The sequence below is a fragment of the Schistocerca nitens genome, chromosome 1 (assembly GCF_023898315.1).
Source record: "Schistocerca nitens isolate TAMUIC-IGC-003100 chromosome 1, iqSchNite1.1, whole genome shotgun sequence".
Classification (NCBI taxonomy): Eukaryota; Metazoa; Arthropoda; class Insecta; order Orthoptera; family Acrididae; genus Schistocerca; species Schistocerca nitens.
This window is the reverse complement of record NC_064614.1, coordinates 757,309,397-757,326,918: the sequence shown is the minus strand read 5'-3', so window position 1 is coordinate 757,326,918 and position 17,522 is coordinate 757,309,397. Positions and strand designations below refer to the sequence as shown.

Genomic DNA, 17,522 nt, shown 5'->3' with positions numbered 1-17,522 from the left:
TATGCCGTGCAACTAATGAAAACAGACAATGTAATAGAGGAAGAAAGAGCTTTACGGCACAGTTTGTGGGGAAGTGTGTGTGTGTGTGTGGGGGGGGGGGGGGGTAGTTAAAGCTGGGCGAGGGAAACAGTCTCGAGTATTGTAAGCATGAGATTTTCAAACGATAATTGCATTCTTAAGGCTGGAGAGTAAAACAATTGAAACAGCGTCTTCCTTCCGTACTGTCTACGCGTACTCATCGCAGTTGCACATACAAAGAGTTAAAATTTGTACCTTCCGCTCACAATTCGCAAAGGAAACGTGTATTATTATGCGAGCTGACCAATTATTTCCCATTTTTTTCCTATAGCTTTTTAAAGATATTTTATTTTGTCGCCAATTTGGATGTTTTCGTCATTATCTGGCATACTTCAAAACTTAGTGGTTTATATAGCATTTCTATTATCGCAAAATACACTCCTGGAAATTGAAATAAGAACACCGTGAATTCATTGTCCCAGGAAGGGGAAACTTTATTGACACATTCCTGGGGTCAGATACATCACATGATCACACTGACAGAACCACACGCACATAGACACAGGCAACAGAGCATGCACAATGTCGGCACTAGTACAGTGTATATCCACCTTTCGCAGCAATGCAGGCTGCTATTCTCCCATGGAGACGATCGTAGAGATGCTGGATGTAGTCCTGTGGAACGGCTTGCCATGCCATTTCCACCTGGCGCCTCAGTTGGACCAGCGTTCGTGCTGGACGTGCAGGCCGCGTGAGACGACGCTTCATCCAGTCCCAAACATGCTCAATGGGGGACAGATCCGGAGATCTTGCTGGCCAGGGTAGTTGACTTACACCTTCTAGAGCACGTTGGGTGGCACGGGATACATGCGGACGTGCATTGTCCTGTTGGAACAGCAAGTTCCCTTGCCGGTCTAGGAATGGTAGAACGATGGGTTCGATGACGGTTTGGATGTACCGTGCACTATTCAGTGTCCCCTCGACGATCACCAGTGGTGTACGGCCAGTGTAGGAGATCGCTCCCCACACCATGATGCCGGGTGTTGGCCCTGTGTGCCTCGGTCGTATGCAGTCCTGATTGTGGCGCTCACCTGCACAGCGCCAAACACGCATACGGCCATCATTGGCACCAAGGCAGAAGCGACTCTCATCGCTGAAGACGACACGTCTCCATTTGTCCCCCCATTCACGCCTGTCGCGACACCACTGGAGGCGGCCTGCACGATGTTGGGGCGTGAGCGGAAGACGGCCTAACGGTGTGCGGGACCGTAGCCCAGCTTCATGGAGACGGTTGCGAATGGTCCTCGCCGATACCCCAGGAGCAACAGTGTCCCTAATTTGCTGGGAAGTGGCGGTGCAGTCCCCTACGGCACTGCGTAGGATCCTACGGTCTTGGCGTGCATCCGTGCGTCGCTGCGGTCCGGTCCCAGGTCGACGGGCACGTGCACCTTCCGCCGACCACTGGCGACAACATCGATGTACTGTGGAGACCTCACGCCCCACGTGTTGAGCAATTCGGCGGTACGTCCACCCGGCCTCCCGCATGCCCACTATACGCCCTCGCTCAAAGTCCGTCAACTGCACATACGGTTCACGTCCACGCTGTCGCGGCATGCTACCAGTGTTAAAGACTGCGATGGAGCTCCGTATGCCACGGCAAACTGGCTGACACTGACGGCGGCGGTGCACAAATGCTGCGCAGCTAGCGCCATTCGACGGCCAACACCACGGTTCCTGGTGTGTCCGCTGTGCCGTGCGTGTGATCATTGCTTGTACAGCCCTCTCGCAGTGTCCGGAGCAAGTATGGTGGGTGTGAAACACCGGTGTCAATGTGTTCTTTTTTCCATTTCCAGGAGTGTATACTGTACACATAACTGAAGCTATGGAAGCAGGTGTTCCTGATAAAATGTCGTTTCTTATCTCTTGCAGGTGCGTGTGGGTGCTGCTGGTAAGTTTCCATTAAGGAGAATTAAAAGATAGTCACTTGAAAAAGTAAGTATACCAAAATTTCATTTCTGCACATAGATATATGTTCAGCAATCCACTGTACAATGAGGGTCGGAGGGTATATTGCACCAGCGATCTTCTGCCCTATTCCACGCGCATACTGAGAGAGGGAAAGTAACTGTAACTGCCCATATGACTCTGCTCGGACTCTCTCTCTCTCTCTCTCTCTCTCTCTCTCTCTCTCTCTCTCTCTCCCCTTCTCTCCCCTCCTCCTCCTCCTCATTACTTTTTGTTCTTACCTTCCATTTTTCTTCCTGAATGGAGAGAGGAGTTCGTGATAGAGCTTATGCTCTTTTTCAGCCCCAAGTTTTGCTGTCCTGTGTGGACTCCATTTATTTATAGATAGGGAGAAATGAAATCTTAATTAATTGTTCAGTGTTTCTATTCTTTATTTTATTTTGATTTTTAGGGATATGGCATAACCCAGCATTCCCTTAAAAGTGAGGGGAAACGCCTCTAAAACGTGGGATTATTTTGTACACACTAGGTTTGACTGTCATATTTTTAGTTTTTTTCCTTGGGTTTCTAATAAGCGATGGTTCAATTCGGTGGCTACTCTAGTTTACAGTTCCGTTTCGTTATAGTCTTCCTCTGTTGTTTGCTTACGCATTGGGATATTGCATGCGACGGTTAACTGTGTTGATACCTTGGAAATTTAGAAATTGTTACTCGATCTTTGGGTTGGTTTGTCGTCGATGTATTGGTACTTAATCTATTCTGTCCAGTTTTACCAGCAAGTTCAGTGAACCGATATATTCAAGGAATTATATTAGATATTTCATAGATGCCGTTGTTTGGTGTATTTATGCCGGATTTTGTAGCTACTCTTAGGATTCTCCTTTTCGGTCTGAATAATCTTTTAGTTGGGTTTGGGTTAGCTATACATAGAGACGCTGCACATTTGAGAATATTGGTCTTCTATGTACGAACTAATGTAACGTTGTCCGCAGCTCGTGGTCTCGCGGTAGCGTTCTCGCTTCCCGAGCGGGGGTCACGGGTTCGATTCCTGGCGGGATCAGGGATTTTCACCTGCCTCGAGATGACTGGGTGTTGTTGTGTCGTCTTCATCATCATCATTCATCCCCATTACTGTCGGAGGCAATGGTAAACCACCTCCACTAGGACCTTGCCTAGTACGGCGGTGCGGGTCTGCCAAATGGTTCCCCTGTGCTCTGTCAAGGAGTATGGGACATCATCATCATCATCAGTGTTACGTTTGAAGTGCTCTTTTTGCGTACTTATGCCAGATATAAGATAACGTTCCTTATACTAGATACACGATGACAGCAGCATAATTGTCACGCATTATTCTTCGAATACAGACTGTGCAAAATTTACCAACCTGGTTTTGCTCGAACATCATCGCCATTCTTCCTAAGATAAATGTTAAAGTTTCTGGAGCGCCACTCTTACACTTTTCTGTGAGCTATACTGACAGAATGCGATCATCGGAGCATGTCTCGGCATTCGTTCTTTGTCTGCAGTCGAGCCTGTTTGATAACGCCAAATCCTGAAGCAGTATTGTCAAGTTAAGCGCTGGCGTCCCTTTTGCCATGTCCTGGATAGATTCACTGCGCTGTCGCAGAACACTCCGAACACAGACTTCTTTCGCCTTACCTGTTACCAGTTTTAGGTTTTTATCCCACCATAAAATCAGACGACAAGGCCCTGGTTCTCTAGTGGTAAAGTGTGTGACTGAAGTGGCTGAAGATCTGCAGGTCGCGGAATCGAATCCCGGTAGGACTACGGAAATTTTTAGTCTGCCTTTAATCTTACCTTCACCCCTTAACGGTGTGAGGAGTCACCAGGAACGACAAGTGGTTTGAAGTTCAGATTAAACTATACGTCCCCGTCCCGAGATGGATAATGCGGCAGGATTGTGACACGCCAGTCGCCAAAGTGGCGTCCAACTGAAAGAGTTGGACGAGGCCATTGAGCCTCACTCAGTTATTATTACAAGGCTAAAAGCGAACATCTGAAGCATGTCACACCAAATAAATTATGATGCGACTTGAGACGAACACATAAAAACAGTGTTGCGATGGGCGAAAGGAAGACCTATATGTAGCTACACTGCAGTTTACAGCCGCCTTCCAACGCATCTAAACCACTTGTGGAACAATTTCTAAGAGTATTTCTCCAGCTTTTGGTGTACTATATAGTAGCCGTGATAGCACACATCTCACTACAGGGGATAGGCAAATAATGTGAACAGTGGTAGTACTGGGATGGTTGTATTCAACGGTCAACAATGCAGGCAAGGCAAGTGTCGCGCTGGACTGTGCGTGTCCAGTACGGACTAGGCATCAGTGCAGCTTGTTTACGAGTAGTGCAAACTTCGTATCGGCATTCAGATGTCGAGGTCTACGTGTAATATAAGACCTAACAGAGTTCCAAAGATGGCAGATTGTGGGGGCCCGATTAGCTGGAGCATCAGTAACTAAGACAGCCAACTTATTGAATGTTTCAAGAGCAACTGTTTCAACAGTTATGACAGTTTACACAAAACATGGAAAGACATCATCGTGTAAACGTAAGTCCGCAGCTCGTGGTTGTGCGTTAGCGTTCTCGCTTCCCACGCCCGGGTTCCCGGGTTCGATTCCCGGCGGGGTCAGGGATTTTCTCTGCCTCGTGATGGCTGGGTGTTGTGTGCTGTCCTTAGTTAGTTAGGTTTAAGTAGTTCTAAGTTCTAGGGGACTGATGACCATAGATGTTAAGTCCCATAGTGCTCAGAGCCATTTGAACTTTTTTTTTTTTTTTTTGTGTAAACGTAATAGTGGGCTCAAATCAAAACTGACAGAGATCGTCGTACGCTAACACGAATTCTGTCTAAATAGCACAAAATTACAGCGGCGAAAGTGACTGCAGAGCTCAATAGCCATCTTCGAGACCCCGTATCTATCGACACTGTCCACAGAGAACTCCATAAAGCGAATATTCGCGTACGAGCTGCTATAACGAAACCATTAATGACGACAACCAACGCAAAGAAGCGTAAAACATTGTGTCAGGAGCATAAATCCCGGATGGCTGATCAGTGATTGGTTGATTTGGGGGAGGGGAGCAAACAGCGTGGTCATCGGTTCCATCGATTAGGGAACGATGGAGAAGGAAGTCGACCGTGCCTTTTTAAAGGAACCATCCCGGCATTTGCCTCAAGCGATTTAGGGAAATCACGGGAAACAGAAATCAGGATGGCCGAACGCGGATTTGACCGTCATCCTCCCGAACGCGAGTCCTGAGTGCTAACCACTGCGCCACCTCGCTCGGTAATCAGTGGAAACACGTCATAAGGTCTGACGAGTCAACGTTTTCGTTATTACCAATATAGGGCCGGGTTTATCTCTGGAGAACGCCAAATGAAGCCTACAATTCTGATTGCTTGATTCCAATGGTTAAGCATGGAGGAGGAAGTGTGATTTATGGGCAGCCATATCATGGTATTCTGCTGGTCCCATCATTAGTCTCAAACGCCGTGTTACAGCCAACGATTATGTGAACATTTTGGGTGATCAGGTGCATCCCGTGATTCAAATGTTTTCTTTCCCAACAATGATGCCTTATCTCAGGACCATAATGCACGTATTCACTCAACCAGGACAGTAAAATCGTGGTATAAGGAGCATGCAACTGCACTGCAGCGTTTTCCCTGTCTAGCACAGCCCCCTGGTTGAACATTGTCAAACCCTTGTGGGCAATATTGAAGTGCAGACTCCGGAGCAGATTTCCGCCTCCCTCGTCACTACAGGCATTAGAAGAGGTTCTGATTGAAGAGAGGCATAACATTCCACTGGAGACTATACAGTCATTATATGCCATTATTCCAAGAAGAATCGCAGCTGTATTACGGACAAATGGGGTCCAATCCCTTATTAATACACCATTCCCAAGTAAGTACAGCTGTTCACATTATTTTGCGTACCACCTGTACTTCAGACACGCCCTGCTAGAATAGTCTCGTAGTGCCATCATGGGAATAAAATAACACACATTAAGACTCCTGCAGACACACATTGGCGGTCATTTTCCCACGCTCAGTACGATTGGCCGGTACAGAAAATCGCTTTTAGTGGTACGAAGTACCATACTCCATGAACTGCGCAGTGGCTTTGGAAGTATGGATGTAGGTGTAGGACTAGATGCAGATGTAGCTGCAGCTGTCGCTTCGTAGTATTCCCATTAGATGTGCCAAGCTCTACATGTTTGCCAAAAATCTTGGAATCCTGAATCTTGGAATTTGGAAGTTGCCCGTGGATTTAAAGTTATTACGGGCACTTCAGGTAGTTCTATTAAAGGAATTAGTGCTTTTCTATCTGAACTATGCACTCACCTGTGCTGTCCTTGTCTTAATCCGCATCGACAAGATGGGGCGCTGTCTTATTATACGACTACTTTCCTTGGATAGCTGGAAGTCGCTAGAAGTGAAGTTCAAGGTAAATACGAGGTCCACGTAGACACAAGAAAAATTAAAGAAGATTAAGAAAAAGTAACATGTACAACGGATCTCTATTGGAGCACTTACACACGCAAATAAAACTACAAATCTTGCAAAAACTGAGACGGACTTAAGTTCAGTCCGAAAATCCGGAATGCAATTGACATGTTGCGTCAGGCTGAGGACGTAAGTACAGAAAAATATATAACATGTACAAAAGTGGAGTGAGGCGCGCCTTCATTGGTTCGACCTTTAATGATGCGACTTGGATAGATGGGTCCTTAAAACATAGAAGCGAATATGCACCACGATTTTTTCCTCTCTTACACAGGGTCCCTGATCATTCCCAAGTCAACATATTTGTAATACGTGGTTCTTTGATTTAAAAAAGTTTAGGAGATACTGCCGAATATAAACTAGAATCCGATGCGATTGGTTGAAGCAAATACAAGAACAAATTTCATTAGTTCTCTCTACCATACCGCGCAGTCATAGCAGTCTGTAATTCTGCGTGCTTGAACCATGTGATCATCATCAAACACAGGAACTGAAATGGCAACATTCCACTCATAAGCAAAACACTTATGGCTAGAAGCAACCGCTAGAGATCTTTTTATAACTGCGAAGCACTCTTGCATCAAACAACTCAACTAACCACAAGCTCAGAGAGATTAAGTTGTATGTAAGTTGAAGGGGGAGGGGGGAGAAAGGAAAGGGATTACTGATGTCAGCTGCATCAGAACGTTAAGCGAAATCAGCGGCGACAAGTGAAAATGTGTGTCGGACCGGAATTCGAACCCATGATCTGCTGCTTACTCGGCAGGTGCGTTAACCAGTTCGCAACTGCGCGGACTATCTCGGCACGCATCGAGGTCGATCCACCTTCCCACCGAGCGCCACCTACCCGCTGTCCCTGTCCGTTTCCTCCATCCTAGGTATTCTGAGATTCTCGGGAGAGGTCGGACACACTTGTGCATCAGCACTGAAGCAGGCGGATCCATTGCCCATCTAGGCGAAAATCCCGATGCAGCTAACATGTCCGAAAGAACAGACACCGCTCTCATATAGAGATCCAGTTTTATCGAGCTTAAGTTCATGCGTGACGGAAGGCTGTGAGGGACGATTAAAATGAGGTGCGACATTGTGTCTTAAGTCTCTGTTAATGATTGTACAACTATTCAACTATTTATTCTTTTTTATTCGTTGATCGTTGAATATTCGTCTGATTGTTGTTCATCTGTTTTACTACTACCAAATAATTTCCTAGATTCGACTACGCTTTCCAAATATATAAATATGGTTCCAGATAAATTTTGTAAAACAAACTAAGTGTACACTCAAAGAATCTGTATTTTCATAGTTCTTCCTGTTTCGAGGCAAAATGAGAGTAAAGTGAATTTGAAATTGTAATACTTCGCAAGATTACTGATCTTCTTCCTAGCTTGCTCAGTAAAAATGGACAATAATTGCTCTACTTTCTTTCAAACATAAAAAGTTAGTTGGATAGTATAATTGGCGTCAAAAATTCACTTACAAAAACTTATTGAGAAAATCGAGGTTGTACGAAGTAAATCAGTATCGAAACTTTTTGCTTGATGATTGCATAACACTTAGTATATTAGTGGAAATGGTTGCGTCTACGTTTGTTCTAATCTTCTTATGCCGAATTAACCGAGGTTACTAAACCGGGGCCGGCCGGTGTGGCCGAGCCGTTCTAGGCGCTTCAGCCTGGAACCGCGTGACCGCTACGGTCGCAGGTTCGAACCCTGCCTCGGGCATGGATGTGTGTAATGTGCTTAGGTTAGATAGGTTTAAGTAGTTCTAAGTCCTAGGGCACTGATGACCTTAGAAGTTAAGTCCCATAGTGTTCAGAGCCATTTGAACCATTTTACTAAACCGGGAGTAAAGTCAGGGTCAGATTGGTCAAACAGAACTTTGTATTGCCTGCTATGCACACAGACTGCAGAACATTTACAAAATTATTTGTGGTGCGCAAGACGAATAAAATCACGTAGCATGTCAGAGCACCGTTAGGCGCATTTTTCCGCCAAACCGGTGGTTATAACATGTGCACGCTGACATCGTAGGCCCCTCGCAGCATCGGAAGGCTACAGTTATTGTCTCACGGTAATAGACAGGTTCACCAGGTGACCTGAGGCGTTTGCAGTGAGTGAGATCGCGCCAGAAACTCTAGTGCAAACAATGTTCCGCGGCGGGATTGCCCTGTTCGGAGTCGCGCTGAAAATTACCACTGATCAGGGATGGCAATTTGAAGTCTATGTTTTCAGAGCATCGACTACGTTATTAGGTAGGAAGCGCGTACGCACCACGGCATACCATCCCGCATCAAATGGTATAGTTGAGCGTCTTCATTGGCAGTTGAAAGCAGCACTGAAATGTCACACAACACGAAAATGGGCAGAGACACTGCCTGTCGTGTTTTTGCATCTACGAACGTCATTTAAGAGTGATATGAAGAGCACAGCAGCGGAACTGGTATATGGACAAACGTTACGCCTACCTGGAGAGCTTTCGTACAGCATAGCAGATGACACAATCACCGCCTCAGACTTCGCTACCGCGTTCCTACACAACGATGCAGTGCGTAAGCCATTGCAGCCACCATACGACGGACCGTGTCCGCCGTTAGTCAGCAGGGGCAACCATAGTTTCCGCATAATGGTTCAAATGGCTCTGGGCACTATGGGACTTAACATCTGATGTCCTCAATCCCCTAGACTTAGAACTACTTAAACCTAACTAACCTAAAGACATCACAAATTTCCATGCCCGAAGCAGGATTCGAACCTGCGACCGTAGCGGTCGCGCGGTTCCAGACTGTAGCGCCTAGAACCGCTCGGCCACTCCGGCCGGCAGAAAATAATGAATGTGTTAAAAGTTCGTATATGATGCTGCATTTATTCACGCATCTCAGTGTTTTTGAGATGAACCGGGCCCAGCGATATATATATGGGCCCTGCAACAAACGTGTGAGCTCAGACTAAGAAGCTTGTCCGTCACTCTTCGGGAATGTTCGGCTCCGTGCAGGGCCAACGGCAAATCAGTATTTAATTGAAAACGTACCGAGAAAAGGTCTTAATTTAGTCGTGCGCTGTCGAGAACTTGGATCCATGTAAACGCGCAGACGGCAATCAGTCACCTTCGTTTAGACCCCAGGACATGTCGGGATCCTGGAAAATGAACTTCCTGGCCAAACAGGCTACCAGTAAAACAACTCTGGAGATTGACCTGCCAGAGACTGCTCTCCGGTCGGTCTCCGCCGCAAAGTTTTCGCGATCTGGGATGCTGAATTACGCACTCTACAAACTACGTGTTATCAAGGAGAAAACGAATGTGTGCCGGCCATCCATGCAAGGCACTCGCAGGGACTCCGTCGTCCTTTGCCGTCTCCCCATCGGCCATACTTGGCTAACACATGGTCACCTCCTCCGTCGCGAAGACCCCGCCCCCGCCCCTCGGCTCGGTGTCATTGTGGCTCCCACATGACTGTCGTCCACATCCTGTTGGACTGCCCAATTTCAACCGCTCTGCGACGTACTAACATAAGTTTTACAGCACTCTCCCTCCGGTGTTAGGCGACAATGCCTCGATGGCTGGTGTTTTACGTTTTATTCGTAAGGGGGTTTTTGTTAAACGATCTAAGGGTGGGCGTCTGGCCTTCTCACACAGGCCTCCATCCTCCCTCCATTTTAACTCTGCCTCACCCTTGTGTGATCATCTCGCCTTCTGTTTTAGGCTGGAGATTCTAGTGTGTTGCAGAGTGGCTGGCTCATCCTTTTTTATTACTGTGATCAGCCTCCCTCGGCCATTTGCTTTATTATTTCAATATCTTCCATTACCTTTCCTTTTAGTGTGTGTTTCCCCATTTTCTCTTTCCGTGTGGTTCTCCTTTCGTTTTCCGCCCTTTTCCTTTCCCCGACTCCTTTTGGGAATTGTTTTAACTCGAACGTGGTTTGCATGAGAAAAAGGGACTGATGACCCCGTAGTTTGGTCCCTTTATACCCCAGACAAACCAACCAACCAACCAACCAACCAACCAACCAAGAAAAATTATTAAGCTTATCTAAAGTAGCTACTCGCTCCCCGCCGGAGACTGTTGCTGGCACTCGTGAGACCTACAACGTCACGTGCTGTGACGTACGCGCTACGGCCTGTCTTTGTCGTGGGCCTCGTCTGGAACCACATGTCGTAGAATGATGTATTCGGGTAGGTACATTCAGGGGCATATGTGGATACTGTGTGCTAAATATATTGCGAATAGAGTTAGTAGCAAAGAATTATTAAACGGAAACGTCATGCGTGCTGCTGCGGTTTTTCACGCATCTGCAATTTCTCACGTATCGCAGTGCTTACGACGTCATATCTCCTAAACTGTGTGTCGTACCATGATATAATTTTGTAGGCGCATTTAGCGGCGTTTGTAGATACTGTCTGGAAAATTTGTTAATAGAGTGAGTAGCAGAGAAATAAGAAATTTAAACGTCATGCATGATGAGGTAATTTTTCACGCACGTGTGTGTGTGTGTGTGTGTGTGTGTGTGTCTCTTCAGTCGGTTCTTTTCGCGCCTTGCTCTCGCTGCTGCAGACGTCGCAGGGCGCGGCGCCGCCGTGTTGCGCGGCGCCGGTGGGTTGTGTGCTGTGGGCTGGCTGGTCTCTTGGCAGCCCCGGCTGCGGATGAGGCACAGAAGCGGCGCTTTGTTTGAAGTCCTCGTGCCTCGAGGGCGAACATCGATCGCGTCCGCGTCGCTGGTCCGCGAGCGGAAGGCGGACTTCTGTGCCGCAGTAGCACTGGTGTCGCACATCTGCAGCCTCTGCCTCACTCCTTACTCTGGGGACCACCGGGCTGTCCGCCTACGTGCCCTCGTTCTGGCCTTTGTAAAGTTGGCGTCGTTGCTGACAGCTGTTTGAAAACTGGTTTGATGTAGCCCAGCCTGGTACAAGACTTTTCACGACTATTGGAACCTACATCCATTCCGCGCGGCCAGAGGCGCCTTGTCACGGTCCGTGCGCCTCTCCCCGTCGGAGGTTCGAGTCCTCCCTCGGGCATCGGTGTGTGTGTTGTCCTTAGTGTAAGTTAGTTTAACTTGCATTAAGTAGTGCGTAAGCTTAGGGACCGATGACCTCAGCAGATTGGTCCCAGAAGACCTTACGACAAATTTCCAAATTTCCTACATCCATTTGAAACAGCTATTCCTCAATGCCTCACAAAGCGTCATATCAACCGATCCCTTCTTTTAATGATATTGTGGTAAAAAGTTATATTTTCCCCAACTCGTTGCGAGACAGCCTTAGTTCTACTTCATACAGCAATCTGATCTTCGCCGACCTTCCGTAGAGCTACATTTCAAAAGCTTCTATTCTGTTATTGCCTATATTGTTTTTCGTCCATGTTTCACTTACATATAAGTCTATGCTCCAGATACATATTTATACAATACCTTTCTAACACTTTACATTATATTCACCGTTAACATGTCTCTCTTTCTGCAAGGTTCTTTGTAGTACCAGCCCAAATTATATTTAATTTTGCTGTTATCAATTATTTTTCTGTCCAAATAGCCAAACTGTGTCCTAATCTAATTTCCTCCGAATCCGTTGATATCTTCAAATAAATTCCATTACCCCTGTCTCATCTGTGTAGTGATACAAATGCCACTGCTAAAACGACTAGTTTTACTAGTATTAGTAGTAGTAATGGTTGGCATATACTTACTTATTTGTCTAATATGGCGACAATGGGAAAGGTAGTCCACCGTGGCCTTATAGTAGGAACCATTTCGCCAATTACGTGACGTAAGCCGGTCGCGGTGGCCGTGCAGTTCTAGACGATTCAGTCCGGAACAGCGTGACTGCTACGGTCGCAGGTTCGAATCCTGCCTCGGGCATGGATGTGTGTGATGTCCTTAGGTTAGTTAGGTTTAAGTAGTTCTAAGTTATAGGGGACTGATGACCTCAGATGTTAAGCCCCATAGTGCTCAGAGCCATTTGAACCATTTTTGAACCTGACGTAACTGAAGGAAACGACACAAAACTTAAATCAATATGACCAAATGGAGACTGGAGCTTCCTTCCGTAAACAAGGTCTGTTCAAAACAGCGCATCCTCATAAGGTTTATCCCTAGTGTACAACACTGCTTTATTTATTCAGTATTTTTCAAAAGTTGGGGAATAATGTAAAAATGCAGTGTTACACTATCCGGTCATTCCTCTTACCGATCACCGCTTCCACTACATGCTCTACACATACATTGTTTCATAGTGTAACGCTGCATACAATATAAGCTGATGCTACGACGCGTACTACGCATACTGACGTCAGGATCATGATGGTGATGTCTGGTTTACATTTTGTATATAACAACTTCCTGTTTACTTGCATGAAGAATTTAAAGACATCGTCTCTTTACAAAAAGTAAGATATTAAGGTCAGCAATATAAACACAGATTAGCTTAATTTATTGCAGTGCTTTGCTGTAAGATTTTCCAGAAAAGAAACGGTTTGTGGAAAGTCTCTTCCGGAATGACAGATGTTTTACTCGTATGTTAATTTTTTTTTTACTAAACACCTACTTTGTTACCTAGGTAATCCTTCGATATTTAGAGTTTATTGCTTTACAGGTACATTTAAGTGCCTTTTAAATAAATATATTTTAGTATTCTTTTTAATGACCCTATGCAGTTTTTTTTTCAGAATTGTATTTCTTATTGATATTCATTTAGCACTTCGTCACTGTCGATTCCGCCCAAGCGATCCTCCAAGACCTTCGCCATCTTTGAGTGGCAGTTTCATCGGCAAACCTCTTCATTTTAATTTCTTGCTCGTGAAATTTAGTGCCCCCTGTCCAAAATTCTGCGTGGTCCCTTACTGCTTGCTCAGTGTACAGATTGAATAACATGGTAGGAAAGGCAACAAACCTGTCTCACTCCCTTTTGAACTAGTCTCCCTTTCATATCTTCAGATTCTTAAAACTACGATCTGGTTTCTGTACAAATTGTGGCTAACCCTTCGCTCTCTGTATGTATTTTATCCCTGCCACCTTCAGAAACTCAAAAATTCAAATAAATGAGATCGGACCAGTTTGTCTGATGCAGATACCTCACGATAATAAGTTATTTTGTCGTTTGTAGTGGGGCGGTTGGCGTTTTCGTCGAGACTTTCCTTCTAAAGTTCGCAAACGGATCCCAGCACTGAGTACAGCTCAACTTCTGTCCAGTGATCACGTCGTACAACTGTTTATGTAAATTGCCTTGACCTTAAGAGAGATATTATTATTTCAGTTTTACTTGTGTTTTAGAAATCCCATCAGGTCGCAACAAAATAACACATCGAAGTAATTGAGAGTCCTGCGGCTGGATTTACTCTGTTGGAGTTAATATTAGGAAATGCTTGACCTTAGATGGGAATCCTCGGAGGGAAGTAGATGATGATTTGGCGAAACGCTGTTTATGCAGTTCAGAGAACCAGCATTCGCGGCAGACTGCAGACATTGTCTGCTGCGACCAGCGTTCATATGTGGGAAGGACAAAATAATGGAAAATACAGCTCATACAGATGCATACGTGAACAACGCTCAATATCAGAAGTCCGGAACCCCGCTACAGTGGTTTGAGGAGTGTGATAGTGAATTTACGTTAATGTCTTGGCCACTGGATTCGCCTCATACGAAACCTTATGGGCGACATGTGAGACGCTATTGGACGCCACTTGGGCGCTTACAAACTGCTGGCACGTAGTTTACGGGAATTTCCGTAACTGTGCGTAGTGATCTGATGCGACTTACCTACAAAGAACTTGTCAAATCCGTGCCACGCACAATCGTCGCTGTACTGCGTTTCAGAGGCAGGCCAATATGCTTGTAACCAGGTGTTCATAAGGTTTTGGTTCGTCAAAATGTGTCAGGGCAGTTGTATTTTCTGGTTATCGCGAGTGATTAATCACTTGATAAAGTTTCGAAGCTGTATTGGCATGACTGGCGTGAAATCGTGCCGATACACACTGTGAGGCAGTGACTCACAATGGCGTAGAATTTTAAAAAACTGCAATCCTTGAATTACATTACACACAGGTGTTTCCTGCATCAGATATTTATCATGGATAGTGGAATATCAACCCAACTACTTAAGAGGCGCAAATTGACTCGCACAACACATCCTCGTGCCCGTTTTGTCACGTAAGAACATGAAAATGCTAAGCTCGCATCTACTTACGTATCATGCTTACAGTTTTCCTCTGATGACGATACATCATTGGATGCTTGTAAATAACGAAAGGAACAGTCTAATAGGTGTTAAAATTAAGATCTTTATTTGAAATCAGTTACAAATTAGTTGTTCCCATTCTGATAGCGTAGATTAGAAGCATTAACAGGTGAGTGGCCCGATTAACTTACTGTTAGATTGTATATGCCGGACACAGCCTCGAATCCTGAACCTTGTCTTGTGCAGTCAATTCTCTCATTGACTGAGCTATCCAGGTACGATTCATTACCCGCTCTCACAGCTTCAATCCTGCCAGTACCTGCCTCTTAGTTTCGAAACTGCACAGGCGCTCCCCTGCATACACTGGGGGACTAGCACTCACGGATGCAACTATATTCTAGAGAAATGCCAGCGTATGGGATTGTGTCCAGAATGAATTATCAATCTGCAGCAGTGTGTGTTCTATTTTGGAAAATTACTGCCACATGAAAATTGTCTGCCAGATCTGGATTAGAACCTAGAACCCAGTCTTTTGCAGCCATTGCTTTTATCAGTTGAACTATCCAGGTGCTCCTCTGTACAGAGTGAAGCTTCATTCTGGAAACAACTCTTAGGCGTGCCTAAGCAATTTCACCGCTGTACCCTTCTTTCCAGTAGTGCTAGTCCACCAAGGTATGCAGGACATCCTCTGTGAAGTTCGGAGGGTAGCCGAGCGATACTGGCAGAAGTGAAGCTGTGAGGACATGTCGTGAGGCATGTCGAGATAGGTCAATCGGTAAGAGATCACCGGCGAAAGGGGCAAGATTGATGGTTGGACTCCCAGTGTGGGAAACAGTTTTAATCTACCAGGAAGTTTCAAATCGGCACAAGCTCCGCTGTGGAATGGAACATCCATTCAGATTTACCCTTTGTATGACAAGTCAAGTGTTTACTTACCTACACCGCGTGTCCAAGAAGTTCGGAGACTGATTTTGTGCCTGGCGTATGGCCGATGTCAGCGCAACAATTACTGTGGCAGTTCGTACGAACAACTGTAAACAAGAAAACAACAGATGTGCATCCAATCAGTCGCTTGTAAGAAAACAAATGTTAAGTGCTGGACGTGCGACCGTGGCGTGTCAGCGTTGTTGTGTGACAAACCATAAAGGAGCAACATCTCTAAATCAAGTGTTCAAGACGTTCTCCACAAAGTTTTGAAAAAGAGAAAAGTGTGTGCAGAGTTTGTCCCGCACACCTTCACTCCTGTACGAAAGTCGACGTGAGGGACGCCTTCTGCGTCTTGATTGAAAGGCGGACAGGTCTTTTTCAGAAGAAATCACTGATGACGAGACTTCGTGTTACCAATAGGGACCGCAAAACTCTAAAGCGCAGAAATTCACTTGCTTTGACGACATAACCGACATTCAAGACAGTGTGATGCGCGGTTTGACCACTGCACAGGACGACTCCTATGACGGTTTCACATGATTGCATGAACGTTCAGTCCGTCGCACTTAAGTGGGAGGAGACTTGTAGAACACCTGAAGCATTGACTCTTCTGTTTTTTATTAATCCAGTCTCGGAACTTCTTGCAGTGACGGTGTACGTAGTAAAGCTGTTCAAGAGATGATGGCGGAATTGCCAAAGAGCCAACTGTGTTGTCGTTGGGTACCAAGGCTGTCGGCTGCAGACAAATCAACAAGATTTCACACCTTCCGAGGACTAATGACGTACGACTATAATCAGACAAATCATACAAATATTTTAGAAATAACGACATGTAGAGATATGAAGTTCAACGACCATATGGGCTCAGGTTAGATATAGCAAATAATGGGCAATTATTCAGTGGCAGGATATTGGGAAACTGCAGTTTATCTGCAAAACAAATGGTTCAAGTGGCTCTGAGCACTATGGGACTTAACTTCTGAGGTCATCAGTCCGCTAGAACTTAGAACTGCTTCAATCTAACTAACCTAAGGACATCACACACATCTATGCCCGAGGCAGGATTCGAACCTGCGACCGTAGCGGTCGCGCGGTTCCAGACTGTAGCGCCTAGAACCACTCGGCCACCCTGGCCGGCTATCTGCAAAACAGATTATACGCAGAACTGTTCTGCTGTCCATACTCTTAACAGTTCTCAAGTGCTTGAGTACACAAGAAGTCTGATTAACAGGTGATATGGAGGGTACACAAGTAATGGGGATGCGAATTGTCTGAGGCTTACTTGACTAAATGCGTACGAAGCGTAGCTGGCGGAACTGGAAGAATGATGTTAATCTCGCGAGAACCTGTTTAAATACATTAAAGGGCCCTCTTTCAGTGCAGAAACGATGCAAGTTCTTCAGCCCATTACCTATCTCTTGCGTAGAAATCATGCAGATAAAGCCTTTGCAGAGACGCATAAGGGATTATTCTTCTTACAGTCCAAGCGTAAATGGTACTAACTCACCAAATATTACAAGCCTTAAGTAATGAAATCTCGCCATTTGCTGTTTTTTGTGATCCTTCCTAGGCGTTTGATTACGTAGAACATGTTCTCAGTTTTATGGAAGTGACTGCTTTACAAACAGGTGGTTTCAGTCATACTTCACAATCAGAATGCAAAAGGCTGCGCTGAATAATCCAAACTTTGTTGTAAGAAGAGAGAATTTCAGTCACTGGGGTGAAGTGACGAAGGGACTCCCACGGCGCTCCACTTTGGGTCCACTCCCATTCCTTACAAAGAGTGTCCCAGGAGCTTTGGCCAATATTCAGGGGTGTCACAGAAACGGACATTGAAGCAAAAAATTTCAGATTGAATGCGGATTATGGCTGCGACGAATGCTGGACGACCAGGAACTGGTGATGGTGTGTTCCG

General features: G+C 45.6%; 1 protein-coding gene across 1 annotated transcript in view; it reads left to right on the top strand.

Moving 5' to 3' along the window:
* The window catches only part of LOC126260921 (protein retinal degeneration B), a 598,186-nt gene that overhangs the window by 192,912 nt on the left and 387,752 nt on the right, over positions 1–17,522 (top strand). The window contains exon 2 of the mRNA XM_049958405.1: positions 1,948–1,966. The gene's annotated coding sequence lies outside the window, so the exon portion shown is untranslated. The remainder of the gene's footprint in view (positions 1–1,947; positions 1,967–17,522) is intronic.